Raw genomic sequence first — 15,710 nt, forward strand, 5'->3', positions numbered from 1 at the left:
GAGGGGTGGGGGGGTTCAGAAACCAGCCACTGCTGCTTTATTAGGTCCGGGGCCCTAACTATACCTTTGTTGAATTTGTTTTTCGTTAAGAGTGGTAGGGACAGAAATCAGATTAGCATAGGATTCTGGAAAGAGGACTTAATTTTTTTTTCTTTTTTTAAAGAACACCTGATAAACAACCTTTTAAGTTTTCCTTTATAGAGTATGGCAGATAATGTGAAGGCTTGTGTCTTTTTAATAAAGAAGCAATTAGCATTTATGCCATTGTCAGTTGGCTAATTCTGATCAACCACATTGTGTACACATCCCCACACAGCATGTGGTGGAAAGACTGTCGAACCATTCTTGGAAGAGGGTTGAATGCTTACACTCACCTGTTTGCAGACACTCTCCAACATGGGATCTTGACACAATTCTCCATAGGCTAATGCTGCCCCCCTTTCAAACTGATATACTAGTGCTCAAAGAAACCTCTAAAATTAAGGTTTTATTTGTATATGCATTACTTCTATAGGGAGAGTGTTGGATACATTTTTCTTTTTCCATTACTAATTAGGAAAGCTCATAGGATGAGTTATTAAATAGTGGCAAAGTTTCTCTCTGCCTCATCCATCATCGGAGCATTAGCAATTCATGCAACATGGCCATTGGTGCTTGAGATATTTGTGGGTTTGCTTTTGGCCACACTCTGACAGCTTAGACAAGCATGCAAAAACTACAGGATTTAATCAACCACATGATCAAAGGACCACCAGACACCCACTGGAGAACTGCTCTAGCAAGCAGCATTGGCAAGCCAATCGCTACATACCAGATCAGTGCCTTCAAGTTGACAGGTCAGACTTTTCTCCAGCATGGGGTCTGGCATGGATTCACATGCTCATGAATATTCCCCGTTGTCAGGCTGGGGAATCCTTGGTAAAGAAAAAATCATTATCAGTTTCGTTTCTGATCTGTCTTTCTTAGTAGTAACCAATCACTGGTCTCTGGGTCATACTGCCCCCAGCCAATGACTGCCCTCTCCCTAGGCCCCTCCCTTGGCAGCCATCCTCAGAGATTTACTGCACGTTCAAGTGTTGGGAGTCCTTGTGCTATAGTTCTCGAGCTTTTACTGCATTTTACGATTTTTCAAAGAGTTTAATCTCATTTTTCGGTCAATCGAGCCTCAAGCTCCACCGTTGCTACTTCCGATCAACGGGGACCCGTTTCGGAATTTTCTATGCCCCTCAAGGGCCAGGTTGTCATCGAGTACGCTTCTTGGAATACAGAAGACCTTGAGGCCTACCCCGTGGACATGGCCCAGGACAAGTGAAGCTCGACACCCGGATCCAAGCTGTTCAGGAACTGTCCTGGATGGCAGAATGTGTTCAAGGAGGACGAGCATTCTAGATGCCTCTACTGCCCTCACAAAGACAAAACACACGTAGAGAAGGAATGTGTGTTTTGCAAGAACATGTCGGAGTGGACCATGAGGGATCGACGGATCCACCTCACCAACTGGCTGGAAGGAAATAGCCCAGCTGTAGGTGAGAAGAGGAGGAGGTCCGAGCAGTCTTCTAAGTCTTTTGAGGGCGCTCCGGCGACGGGGGCCCAACAGAAGGCCAAGCAACGCGAGTCCGCGGGCACCGGGAGCACCGAACGGTAGGGCTCCTCGGCTGCCAGGCAGGGCGCACTTTCACCGACGCCATCAACCACGAGCCAATGCTCTGATTCGGGGAAGAGTAAGTTGGAGATCCCGGGTAAGCTTCTGGAGAAGCCCCAGTCGATCCCGACGGAAACAGCCTAAGGGGAGCGAGGCGGTGTCCCTCCCTCCAAGGTGAAGGCCTCAAGCATGCCATGCCAAAAGTCATGAAGGCCCTGATTCACCCGGCTATGGCCTCTATCGAGGGCGTCATGACGGCCCTTGCGAAGCCTGTGGAGGCTACCCCAGTGGAGACGACCTCGGGGCCCAGAGTTTCCCTGCCACTGCGGAGGGAATCCTCTTTTCAGCCCATCGATAAGAGCCACGTGAAGACCCCAGTGGAAAAAGAGGTCGGGGGGGGGGGGCGGTGGCCATCACGGACACGGATACAGCCTCTGAGGAGGAGCTGGTTGAAGTCGTGCAAGGCCTCAACAAGAGGTTTGAGGAGGTCCGGGTCCCACGGGAGGAACCCCGAGGAGGCGGATGAAGAAAGCGACTGTGGCGCTGATGAGGTTCCCGAGGAAGAGGAGCAACCATTGCGTCCGTCGCAGCCATTGCCAGACAACTCACCGGCTATTTTGCTGGCAATCAAAACCTTATGCACGGAGATAAGGACGAGATTGCCTCTACACCCAACGGACGACCCAGCAGAGCCAGGCCCATTGGGAAGCCCTCCAAACAAGCGGAGGAGAGTTCATCCCCCCCACCTTTCCAGCCCTCATGGCCCGCTCAGTCTTCATCTCCGTCCCCTGATCCTAGGGTTGACACGGGAACAGATACGGCCATGACGGGGACGGGTGATGACGACGGTGGTGACGATGGGATGGGCCTTCCATCACCACCCCCTCTGGCCTGCCCGCCTGACGAAATTGGCTCCTTCCACGCCATGATTTCCAGGGCATACGAGCTCTTCCAGCTCTGCCCCGAGGAACAGAAGAAGGAAGGCTTCCTCTATCAACGGCGCGAGGCCAAGAGGAAGACTGTCCTCGCTGTGCCACTGCTTGATGACATCTGGGACGAGGGACTTGCTCTCCTGAAGAACCCGTCCACCACGCCTGCCAAGAGGGATCGGTACGAGAAGTACCGGGTCCCCGATTCCGCCCCTTTGTGCCTCAGGGTACAGCCGACCCTGGATTCAGCCTTCTCTGCGGCGGGCAAGAAGGCGGCGGGAGCGATGACTTCAACCCCTCCACCTGACGGCGAGGAAAAGAACCTGGACGCTGTGGGAATGACGAGTCATCTTGTCTGCGGTGATGACAATTAATGTGGCCAATGCTCTAGTGATTGTCGCCCGCTACGACAGGGAGTTGTGGTACAAGATCTCCCCCCTGCTGGACTTAACTACCAGACGAAAAGAGGGCGGAGGCCCTGGGGATCCTACAAGAAGGTGAGGTGGCGTCAGACCATGCCATAATGGTGGCCACGGACATCGCGGACACTGGGTTCCGCCAGTTGGGCAACGGTGTTTGCCTTCGACGGTGGGGATGGCTCAAGACAACAGATTTCCGCCAGGATGTGCAGACCAGAGTTCTGGACATGCCCTTCGACGGGAGCAACCTGTTTGGAAAAACAGTAGATGAGTCACTTCAGGCCATCAACACCGACACGGAGACGGCTCGGGCCTTGGGAGTTTTGCAGCAACGACGACCACCCTTTCAGAACTCCGAAGGATTCGGCAGTGGCTCCTCGACGTACTGCCAGGCAGCCTGTTCCTCGTCACAAGTGGCCTACAGACGGCACGGCAAGTCAGGAGGACCCTGTCGCCACGGAGGCCAGGGTGGCAAGGCTGCATCCAAGCAGGACTGAACCGGCCGGGGCGTCGGGCCCCCACCTGAGCACCCCGGTGGGAGGCCGGGTGGCGAAGTTCGTCAGCGTGTGGGAGTCCATCTCCACCGACCGCTGGGTGCTGCATGCCCTGGCCTATGGTGCACACTCGAATTTCTAAAGAAGTGCCCCCGAATTCTTCCCGTGGCCAGGAAGGAAAATCACATCCCACAACTGCTGTTAGAGGTAAGGGCGATGCTCAAGAAAGGGGCGATCGAGCCCGTCCCGAAGAGGCTCCGGGGCTCCGGAGTATACTCAAGATACTTCCTAGTCAGAAAGAAGACAGGCGGTTGGTGCCCCATCCTGGACCTACGTCGGTTAAACAAATACGTAAAGGCCCAGAAGTTCCGGATGGTCACCCTCCTGCACATGCTGGGACAGCTGGAGGCAGGAGACTTCCTGTCGTCGCTGGACTTGGAAGATGCGTACTTCCACATCCCCATTCTAGAAGGACACCGAAAGTTTCTCTGATTCGTAGTACAAGTACTGCACTACCAATTGAAGGCACTGCCATTCGGATTGAAGTCGGCGCCCAGGGTATTTACCAAGTGCCTAGCGCCAGTGGCGGCACAGCTGCGCATGCTAGGGATCCACGTTTACCCCTACCTGGACGATTGGCTCATCCGATCAAGGACAAGGGAGCTCGCCGTCGAGCACACAGCGAAGACCATCTAACTGCTCACAGACCTGGGATTCTCGGTCAACTTCCCGAAATCCCACCTGGTTCTATTGCAGGTCGCACTGTTTCTGGGAGCCATGCTCGATACAGGGGCACGATTGGCTTTCCCGTCGGAGGAAAGGACGAAGGCCATCCTGGGCAAGGTGCAGCGCCTGCTGGCCACGGACGTGGCCAGGGTGAGGTCCATCAAGTCACTCTTCTACATGATGTCCTCTTTCATCTAACTGGTGCGCCTATGCAGGCTGCAGATGCGTCCCCTGCAGGAGTTCCTTGACGCCCGTTGGATGCAAGCGGCGGGCAGCTTCGAAGACAAGATCCCGCTCAATGAGATCTTCCGCCAAGCGATTCGGTGGTGGGGCACCTACGCGCACCTTGCGGCGGGCATGGACTTTCAGACCCCAGCACACCAGGAGACTGTGACAACGGATGCCTCCCTGGAGGGTTGGGGAGCGCACACCAGAGATCTTCACGCGAGAGGCCTTTGGCTCCCGGAGGAGAGGTCACTCCACATCAACATCCTGGAGCTCTGAGCAGTGTTCTGGGCTCTCGGGTTGTTCCTCCTTCCGTCCCTCAAGGGCAAGGTGGTAAGGATTTTCACCGACAACACCACCACGATGTGGCATTGGGCCGTTGCACAGGGGACGTTTCTGGTGCCCTTCCACCTAGCAGGGATAAAGAACACCATCGCAGATTGCTGAGCAGGGAGCTGCGCTCATGCCACGAGTGGGAACTGCGTTAGGACCAAGTGGATCGGCTTTTCCGACGATGGGGCAAACCCCAGATCAACCTGTTCGCGCCGGCGGCGAACTCCAAGTGCCGGAGGTTCGCCAGCAGGTTTCCCCAGCCGAGGAGCATGGGTGATGCTTTCTCGTTCCCCTGGGACGGCCTGTTCCTGTATGCGTTCCCTCCGTTGCCGTTCCTACTGCGACTCGTCAACCAGCTCCAGAGGTCCCAGTGCAGGATGATCCTCGTCGCACCGGCATGGCCGAGACAGATCTGGTTCCCGGACCTTCTGGACTTGTCGGCGTCCCCCCCAGTCAAACTATCGGCGGACGCAGATCTTCTCTCCAGAGAAGGAGGCGCCATCCTCCATCACGACCGGGGCTTGCTGAACTTGCAGGCCTGGCTCCTGTGGCACTAGAGTTTGGAGGGTATGATATCCCGGCGGACTGCAAGGAGGTGCTTGCAAAGGCCAGGGCGACCTCAACTCTCAAGTGCTATGGATACAAATGGAAGAGGTTCTCGGTCTGGTGCCGTGCACAGAAGATTAACCCTCTGCGAATTACAGCCCCTCAAGTGCTGCCGTACTTGCTGTCGCGGGGCTGGCTCGTGCCTCCATCAAAATACATCTGGCGGCGATCTCCCGCTACACCAGAACTACGGGACGGTCATTTCTGTGGTCTCATCGCCTGGTGAAGGAGTTTTTGAAGGGACTGTTCCGTTCATTCCCGCCTGTGAAGGCTCCGGCCCCGGCTTGGGAGCTCAACGTGGTGCTGACCAGGCTCATGGGGGCGCCTTTCGAGCCTCTACATTCGGCACCGTTGAAGTTCCTGTCGTGGAAAACTGCATTTCTTGTGGCCATCACCCCGCACAGCGAGTGGGAGAGATCCAGGCCCTATCTTGCAAGCCTCCATACTTGACTTCACGAGACGAGGGTGGTGCTGCGGACGCACCCCTCCTTCATACTCAAGGTGCCGTCGGACTTCCATCTCAACGAGCCCTTGGTGTTACCAGTTTTCTTCCCGTCGCCTTCGTCGCCGGCCGAGAGGACTTTGCACTCGCTGGATGTAGCTAGACCGCTGAAGTTCTACGTGGCCCGCAAGAAGAGTTTTCGGGAGACATCACAACTGTTTGTGAACTTTGGACCTGTGAACCAAGGGAAGGCCCTCTCGAAGGCTTCCATTTCCAGATGGCTCTCCGACTGCATCATGCACTGTCACCGGTTGGCAAACCGACTGTTGCCCGGCCGTCCGAGAGCTTATTCGACCAGAGCGATCGCTGCTACCACGGCATTCTTGTCTGGTGTACCCCTGCTGGACATCTGCAGGGCTGCTACGTGGAGGTCGACGCACACCTTCACGGGATTCTACTGCGTCGACTGGGATCCCAGGGAGGAGTCCAGGGTCGGCAAGGCAGTGCTGCGCAACCTGTTCGCCTGAAGGTGGGCCTGGTGAGGAAGTAAGAGTTGCTTAATGTTGAGTTTATGTAATGCTTAATGTTGAGCCTTGCCACCTCCCGTGGTTGTGCATGTCTGTACTGTTATGTATTCTTGTATTCATGAGCATGTGAATCCATGCCAGACCCATGCTGGAGAAGGAACAAGTTACTTACCTGTAACTGTTAATCTCCAGCACTTGTTCCTTGTGGGTAGAACAGGTAAGACTTTTGTGGGTAGTAATAACTTGTCCTGCACAGTTCCTATTGGAGCAGCACCCCTGTCCACACCTAAACTTTAGCTTCAGAAACCATTTTTATTTTTAATTTGTATTTATTAATTTTGTAAAAGGAGGAACAGTTACTAAGCTTCCATGTTTCCAACAGCGTGATTTCCCCTTTCGTGCCCCTCTCCCAGTCTCTCTCCATCCAACTTACACAACACAGGGTTACAGTATTTGCTTATTCATATGAACTCTTGTTACAGCCTTTGAACAAGGTGCCTTGGATCCCCATTTGTGTGGTCGTTTAGGCTCTTTTTTTCTTTTCCTATCCCTTTCTTTCCCCATAGAAGGCTCCTCCCTGGCAAGCGCAAGGTTCGTCTTCCGAGTTTTATGCAGGGTGGAGCCAGTCGGTTCTTTCTAATGTACTAGCTGAGATATTATGGTCTACTGTCGTCCAATTTCATTATAAACATACCCCCATCGATCAGGAACGCTTCTATTTTATCATTGGACATTGCTGTGAGTTATTCCAATATATAAATGTCCAAAAGTTTTAGTTCAATCTGCTTTTGAGGGGGTGGAGCTGCTTTTCCATCTTTGCGCTATTGCTACCCTTGTCACTCTTAGCATTTTCTCCCATACTCTTGGTAACCGGCTTTCCCCTCCCTCTCTTTCTGGCACCCCCAGTAGCATTTGCAGGGGTGCAGGGACAAGGCTTTGCCTACCACATCTTTCATCCAACTAAGGCCCTCCGCCAAGTATACCTGAAGTTTCGGACAAGACCACCACATGTGATAGAATGTCCTTGGCTTACCACTTTCCCTGGGGCATATGGCAGACACTCCGGCGAACATTTTTGACATTTTCTGGAGGGTTAAATGCCAGCCTTGTAACATTTTAAAAGTTATGTTCCATTGTCGCAGAAAAAAGATTCCCATGAAACATGATCTGATATACTTGTTACCACGTCTCCTCGGCCTAAATTGCTTAGTTTTTTCTCCCTTCCAAGTTTGCGGTAACCAAAACTTTGTACATCTTGGATACGATCCCTTTCCTGAAGGTGGCTTTGTTAATAATTTGTTCAAAGACTTTTAGTGGTTGATTTAGGTAGGATCCTAGGGTCTGTGCAAAGGCCTTTTGGCTGTAAATAGTCAAACGCTGAAATCCCCTCCTCCCCCAGCATCTCCCTCACTCTCTTTTTCCTTAAACCGACCCTCCAGGAAGAGTTGCCCTGCCTCTATAAGACCACATTTGTGCCCCTTTAAATCCCCTTTTAACTAGATCTATCAGGGGACCCCATAATGAACTCGGGAGGGGGGAGGGATGGCCAGGAGGAGAGGGATTTATTTTGTCCATTGTTCTTCCATAGTGACCATATTACTCCCAGCACTGGATGTTTCCTAATTCTCACTGCTACAGTCCCGATAAGGGACCAAAACGGGTCTCCCACTTTCTTAGGGTAGGAATACATATCCTCTATGTAGGACCAGAATGTGTTTGTCATCCCTTGTGTGTTCTAGTAATATACGCAGTTTTGCTGCCTTTTAGTATAAGAGGTCGCCAGGCAGGGCAAAGCCTCCAAAGTCTCTGGGGAGGGTCAGTGTGGTTCTTTTGACTCTGGGTCTTACCTTGCCATATAAAAAGGGAGATCATGGAATTAAGTTTCTCAAAAAAGAGGTCTGGGAGGCGCGTGAGGATTGATGTGAATAAATATAACGGGTGTGGGAGGACCGATATTTTAATGGAAGTCATCCTGCCATACCATGAACTAGTCAGGGGGGCCCAGCTTGTAAGGTCTGCACTCAGTTTAGTTAGAGCTGGGGTGAAGTTAACTTCAATCAGGCGGGTCAGGTCTCGGGGGAAACATATTCCCAAGTAGGTTATTTATAAGTCTCATCCCTCTCAGCGTTCCTTGAGCTAACCTGGGGGTGTGCTCTAGCTGTAGTGGCATTACATTAGACTTTGTGTTGTTGATTTCTAGGCCCCAGAAGGCCCCAGAGGTGGTAGTTTGGTCTAGTATTCTTGGGAGAGAATGTTGTGCATCAGTGAGGTAACATAGAATGTCATCTGCAAACAGTGACAGTTTAAATTTCACTTCACCACACCTTATCCCTCTAATGTCTGAGTTGTTCCTAATCACTATTGCGAGATGTTCCATGGTGAGGGCATATAGAAGTGGGGAAAAAGGGCAGCCCTGTCTTGTTCCCCTGGTTAAGTGAAAGGACTGATACATTGTGCCATTAACAAGGATCTTGGTAGTCGGGTCCCTTTATAGAGCCGAAATCCATCTGTGAAAATTGGGGCCGATCCCCATTTTCTCAAGTACCTTCCTCATGTACCCCCACTCCACCCTGTCAAAAGCTTTTTCTTAGTCGATGGACACCAGGCAACCATCTAGGTTCTGCTCTTGAGTCAGGTGCATTCAGTGAATTGTCGCCATGGACTAGTGAGGACCAGTCTGATGTCCAAAAACTTTGCAAAGATCTTTGCATCTGCGTTTAGCAGGGAGATCGGTCTGTATGACTGGCATTGTCAGGTCCCTGCCTTCCCTTGGAATGACTACTATCAGTGCCCCCATTAGTGAGTCAGGCAGGACACCTGTTTCCATTGCCTGGTTAAAAAGTATAACCAGGAAGGTTGCTAAAGTCGAGCGGTATGTTTTGAAAAAACCAACATAGATGCAGTCTTCCCCTGGAGCGGTTTCAGATTTATTTTCATGATCAATGTGATTATTTCGTCGGCCGTGAATGGGGGGTGTCTAGTAGTGCTGCTTTTTCAGGCGGAATGTGGGGCATCTAGGAATTTGTCTATCTGGACTCTATCCCACTTGTGTTCAGTCGTATAAAGGCTCACGTAGTATTGGCGGAACTCCTCTGCTATGTTTTAGTCTCTATATACCCTTTCTGAGCCTGCTTGGCGTATTGACCCTACTCTTGGTATTTCTCTGGGTGCGCAATTTCCAGGCTAGTATTTTATCCGCAAGCTTACCCTTCTCCGTATATTTTTGCTTGAGGAACGCAAGCTTCCACTCTGTCTGATGCAGGAGTAGATCCCTAAGCTGTGCTCTATACTTTTGCCAGTTTATTAGGGGTGATTTGGGTTTTGAGCGTACCCTTGGGTTTTAACGCATCTATTTTACTCCTCAGATCCAGCTCCTCTTTCTCTCTTCTTTTTAGCCCCCATTCGGATTAATTCCCCTCTTATTGTGGCTTTAAATGCCTCCCAGACTGTTACCCCACCTCTACATTATCGTTGAACTGGAAGAACTCTTCTATTGACTTCAACAAGCCCTGGGCCACCTCCTTATCTTTCAACAGAAGAACATTGCACATCAAGCTCCCCTTTCTCTGCTCTGAAGACCAATTTCCCAATTCTACTCTGACGAAGTCCTGATCCGACCAGTAAACAGGTTTTATAGTTGATTTTCGCTACCCTATGAGTCGGGTCGGAATCTAAGAGGACATAGTCTATCCTTGAATAGGTGTCATGGACCTTTGAGTGGAATGTATATGATGGGACGGCTTTACCATCTTGGGCCAGAGCCTCTACCACCCCCAGTTCGTTATAAATTTGAGCAAAGTGACAAGCCATCTTTTGCTGAGCATAGGTTCCCATTGACGAGGTTCCCCTTCCTATCCGTTGCCGGATCCAGGACCATACTAACGTCCCCTCCTATGAGCAAAAAACCCTCCACAAATGTTTGGATCTTCCCTTTTACATTGTCCCAGTGCTGGGCCTGTCCCTCATTTGGGCAGTAGACTGAGGTGAAGGACACTTTTTGTCCTTTTATCCACCCTTTGACCAATATGTAGCGTCCCTCTGGATCTCGAAGGGTGGAGATCTCTGTAAAGCCCAACTTGTTTGCTATGACCACCGCTACCCCTCACTTTTTGGTTTCGCACGAGGCGTGGAATATTTTTTCAATTGCCCTTGCTTTCATGGCTGGTTACCCCTCGCCCCCTTCTCCAGTGGGTCTCTTGCAAGAACATAACGTCAAGCTTTGGGTGATTGAATTCTCGGATTGTTAAGTATCTTTTCAATGGGGAATTCAGACCTCTCACGTTCGGTGAGCCTAATGATATCTCAGTGTTTAGATCAGCCATTTGGGATGCATTTTACCACCAAATTGCATTGCTGTCTCCGTGGTTCCCTGAGTACAGGCCCGGGTTGTCTCCTTCCCTTGCTTATCCTGGTGTTTTGTTATCCTCCTTAGTTGCGTCACACTTAAGAATATTATTGAACTCGCATTGCCCCCCCAATCAGAACAGTAAAACTAGACCTTCCTCTCCCACCCCCTTTTGGTTGTATCTGAGCCTCTGGTGAGATGTACACCACCATTGGTCCCGACCATCGGACTTCCCAGCTTCACCAGGCAAAATTATTGACTTAATGGCGTTCCATTGACACCCCCCCACCCCCCAGGCCCCTGCATCTACATTTGGATAACTGTCTTGGGTGTCTTCGTCCTCACCTCTGGTGTCAAGCCTCCCGCACCCGCTGGCTGAGAGTTCCTGGCATCGGTCATCGCCCCTTACTGCTGTAAATTTTTTGTTCCTCAAACAACTGTGCGCAGGGGATGGATATTCTCTGGTGGCACTTAAAGGACCCTCGATACCCCCTTCAAGCTTGTGCTGGGGTTGCTGGATTTAACTTCTTGAATTTGCGGTATCCCCTTATTCGTCGCCTGTCATTGGGACTCTCAGTCTTTGGGTTCTTTCCTTGTATCTCCCCCCACCTCCATGGGGGCATCCTTCTGTGGTGACTCTCCCATTAGTTCTCGTAACACCCTGCCAATGTCATCTTCCGTTATCAAGTTGTAAATATATCCTTTGAGCTCAAAGTTCAGGGAGAAGGGAAATACCCATCTATAGTGGGCGCCTTTCATGCTGAGCCATTTCGTTAAGGGGGCACAGAGGCGTCGTCTGGACAGAGTGAATGAGGATAAGTTCTGGTAAATGGTGACCCGGGATTCTCTCTGTTCTACGTTCTATTGGACCCATCGCCCTGGCCCTTTCTGGAATTTTTGTTTTCTTCTGGTGGTAATGGAGCCTCGTCGGTACGTTCCTCCACCCGCTCTTTGGCCGCTAACAAGGGTGGGTTCAGTGGTGTTTTCATAGTTGAAAAGTTTTTTGATGACTTCATTGATTGCCTGGACGATGTCTCGTTGTCTCTCCTTATTTTTCAGGCAATTCAAAGAAACTGAGGTTGTTTCGCCGCTCCCAGTTCTCAAACTCATCAATTTTTCAAGGACATCTACAGTTCTTCCAAGATTGCTGCCATAATCCCCCATTGACATAACATCGTCTGCCATGGCTGTGTCCACAGGGGCCAACTGCTCAGCTGTTGGTTAAACTTGAATTTCTTGAGTGGGTGTACCCAGCTCCTGAATCTGTTGGTAGGTCTGCTTCACAGGCAACTGATCGCTAACCGGTCTGGGGGGGCAACAGGATCCTGCCCTCTCCCAGGTCTGCTCTGTCTTGTGAGCTCTGTTTGGGTGAGTTATGTAGGCTTGGGAGCACCACATCTCCCCCGCTCTGGGGACCCCAAAAACCAGATGCCTAGACCAGAGTTATCACCTCCCCCCCCCCCCGGGCCGCAGAGGGCGGTCTGCACACCTTAGACCGGGTGTTCCCTGCCCAACCCACGGGCCTGCGTTCTGCTGATGTGGGTTGAAGTGTTCTGGACCTTTCAGGGGCACTCGGTTTCAAGCACTATTTGGGTTGATTGACCCCCCCCAGGTGCTACGGGTGATGTGGGGGCCCTACAGGGGCCTCTTCAGCAGTCCTGGGTCCCTTCCCTGCTCTCTAGGCAAGGTCCACACCCGGTGGCGATGCTGCTTCACCGTCTCGTGGTTCACTGATATTACCTCCTGTTTCCTATTGGAGCGCCCCCTGTCCCACTTCTTGGCTCTGTCCAGTCCCCGGGGGCGAAACATAGGTGTTGCCCGCCTGGGGTGTGCTGCAGCATGTATAGATGGTGGGGAGGAGTCCTCTCTGCCGTAGTGGACATCTAAGGTCGCGGATCTCTGGGTGTTTCCATTTTATCTCCCGCAACTCTCTGGCAACTGTGCCCTTTGTACGCGAGGGCATGCGTTAAACCCGGACCCCACCCTGGGGTCTCCAATCTTGAAAACCACAGCGGACCAGGGGCTATATTACTCTCCCCAGCCACTTGTGCTTTCCATCGCGGTGTGCTGTACCCTCGCTGATTGCCGAATATCAGTTGTCACTAATGGGGGAGCGGCGATGGGTGTACTGTGGGAGCTCCTCCGAGGTGCTTGAGCTTTCCTGGCCGGTTCACTGTTATTGGGCCTTTTAGCAGCTGCAGGCTTGCATAGATATCATTTGGAGCCGCAAGGTGAATCGGAGATTGTGCTTTTTACGCCTCAGGATCTCAGCTGTGTTTCTATGGGATTCCGGTGGTCTCCCTGCCTGTATCTTCACCCTTGCATTCTCCTTGGTCTTAGCTGGGTAGGGGGGGAGGGCGGCAAAGCAGCACTATAGGGGCTAACTGGGGGGGAGGGGCTCTTCGCCCGTGTATGCCCTGCTGGAGGGGAGCGACGCAGATTAGTAGGCACATAACTGCGCCCCCTGCTGGCCACCTTCAAAAACCATGTTAAGTACTATGGACCAAGTACCAGATGGTATACAATGCTTGGAATGTAACTCTAAAATAGATCAGACTGCAGAAAAACTACTGGTGAGAGTCTAATAATGCGGTACTGTGGCAGATCTGCAGCTCTAGTAATCGTGTGTATTGCTGTATATTGACACTCTAGTGATTAACAGGAAAATAGAAATGGGTGTTATGGACTATTTTTAAAATGCTACGTTCAGCTGCAACTCGCAGCAGGTGCTCACGATATGCTATGAAGTCATCAAAAGGAGAATGCTTTGCCTGAACTGGTCTTTGCCAGCAGGTTCTCCAAGTTATCCCCATCTTGCCCAAGAGCAACTTGAAAAGCCTTAATCGCTACAGTACGATTATAGAAACTAAGTCCAATAATAGAAGTTCAAAGTTGGTATAGTAGTATGTCAAATTTGGGTGCAGCCTCCGAGTTGGACGTTGCTTTTGGTATCTTGAAGCAGTTGAAACTGCCACTTTGCCCCTTTTGTTTATGCTTTTTTATCAAGTGCCTTGACAGGCACCTAGATGTACATCTATGCGCCCTGTAGCACGCCATGCCCTCAAACTACCTGCCCTGCTCTGTAATGACATCACGCTTGCAAAGTTCCTTGAGGATTAGTGCCTTTTTAATGAAGTGCCTTGAGACTGGAGGACTGATAGAGATCTTCCCATTGTTCTCATATGTCTATGGTGAAGGGGAGCCACTGCTTGACTTGAAGCATCTCCATGTAGATCACCTCAAACCTGACAGCTACTTGACCGTGAAGGCTTGCTGAAGGGGGTGATGAGCGGCAGGAGTTGACTCATGAGTGGTTCTTTGCACCCCAGAGGATGGCACACGGTCCTGAGAGGGCAGGACGAATGAAGTCTTGAAACTCATTTGTGTGAGGTGTAGTTGCTCCTACATTGAACAGACCCTTTCAAGCAGAGAATTACTTCTCATTCTCCTTAGGAGTGAAGGTGAAATCACAATATTTTCTTTGCCAAGTGTTTTGCAGTGTCTTCATATGCCAAAACGCACAACTGTCCATCTAGTGCTAAGACACTGGGCAGCGCTGCTCTTCCCCTATGATGATCTAAACTCTACTTCCGTCCTCTCATTCAAGTTGTACATCTTCATCCTCCAAGGTGCACCCTCTTACTACTCCCACATTATTCTTCCTTGACCTTTCTGCCCTCAGCCACAATTAAACATTCTAACATGTACTTAACCAGTCCTTTCTGGTGTCTGCTCTATAATTTTTATAAAAAGGTTGTACATTTATTTTGGAATACAGGTGAGCACATCTTTTATTAAATTAATACATTTTATTTTTTAGGAACTACTTTAGGAAAAACATTTTAGCTAAACCATTCTAAAATATATACAAAATAAGTTCAATACACATATTATCCGGTCATTATAAATATGACAACTGCCAACGTGTATTTGATTTGTCATTTCTTTTATGCCATTAATCAGGGCAAGGGGTTTATAAGGGCTGAACCGTCATCTGTAAAACTCGGCCTTACACACTGCATTCCCATGACGATAGGTTTTGGATTGGGAGCTTAATTGTACTCTCCTGCAGTGATATGTCCCATTTCATACTGTAAAGCATAGTCCTCTCTGCATCAGAGACTTCTGAGTCTACTTTCTGTCCTGTCCACTGTCTGTTACTCTCCCACCATCATACCCTATAATCCAGTAACATCTGACACCTTACATTGTACACCATTTGACTCGACGTTGCCCTGCTGATTGTCTATTGCATTTGTAGATTGTCTATTGCTTATTTCGATGTTTCTTTTCAATGTACCAGCATCCTCAAGAAATAAATGAAAATAAATGCATGCATGAAGTAGGAAAGTACTATTTGTCTCTCACACATACTCATTCTGCATTTACCCAAGGCACTTAGTATAGGTTACAAATCCTCAAATGAATGGCATAGGTTCACATCATGGCCCTCTACCATTTAGCTATATCTGGGCCCCCAGCTGAGACCCCTGATCGCTGAGCCTCTCAATTTCCAATCCTGGTATTAGGGGGACTTATGCATGGTGGGTTAGCTCTGGGATGACAGCAAGTTTCTAATCCCTGACCGACTAGGTGAATGCCTACAAGTAGAAGTGCTGCCTGTATTCTGGCTTTTACAATTGAAAGGGGCTCTCTGAACCGCGGTGGGGGGAAAATCTCTGTAGAGGACTAACATCCTTTCAAAAGACCCTGCCCCTTGGTGGTGTTATACTAATGGAGAGCATCAACGGAGGCTCCCAACTGCTGTTTTATTCTCTTAGTCTATACCCTTAAGCTCTGTAATTCCTGTGTTCTCCTTTTGAAAATTGCAAAATGTAATGAGCATTGGTTTTGAAAAAGAATTATGGCTGAGGTGTTCAATTGTGGAGAGCTTGCTAGAATAAGTAGGACATAATGCCTAGCTACTGCTTGGATCACATTTGGGAGCAGGGTGTATTTCCCTTTCTTTATTGGGACAAGCTTTACAATGGTTTTAATGAGAGTTTAGAAATGGGAGTACAC

At 50.2% G+C, this 15,710-nt stretch overlaps 1 protein-coding gene across 9 annotated transcripts in view; it reads left to right on the forward strand.

Annotated features, from left to right (window-relative positions):
* NF1 (neurofibromin 1) overlaps positions 1-15,710 on the forward strand; it is a 3,279,657-nt gene that overhangs the window by 1,310,026 nt on the left and 1,953,921 nt on the right. The window lies entirely within an intron of this gene.

Source organism: Ambystoma mexicanum, chromosome 9 (assembly GCF_040938575.1).
Source record: "Ambystoma mexicanum isolate Mex_15411 chromosome 9, UKY_AmexF1_1, whole genome shotgun sequence".
NCBI lineage: Eukaryota > Metazoa > Chordata > Amphibia > Caudata > Ambystomatidae > Ambystoma > Ambystoma mexicanum.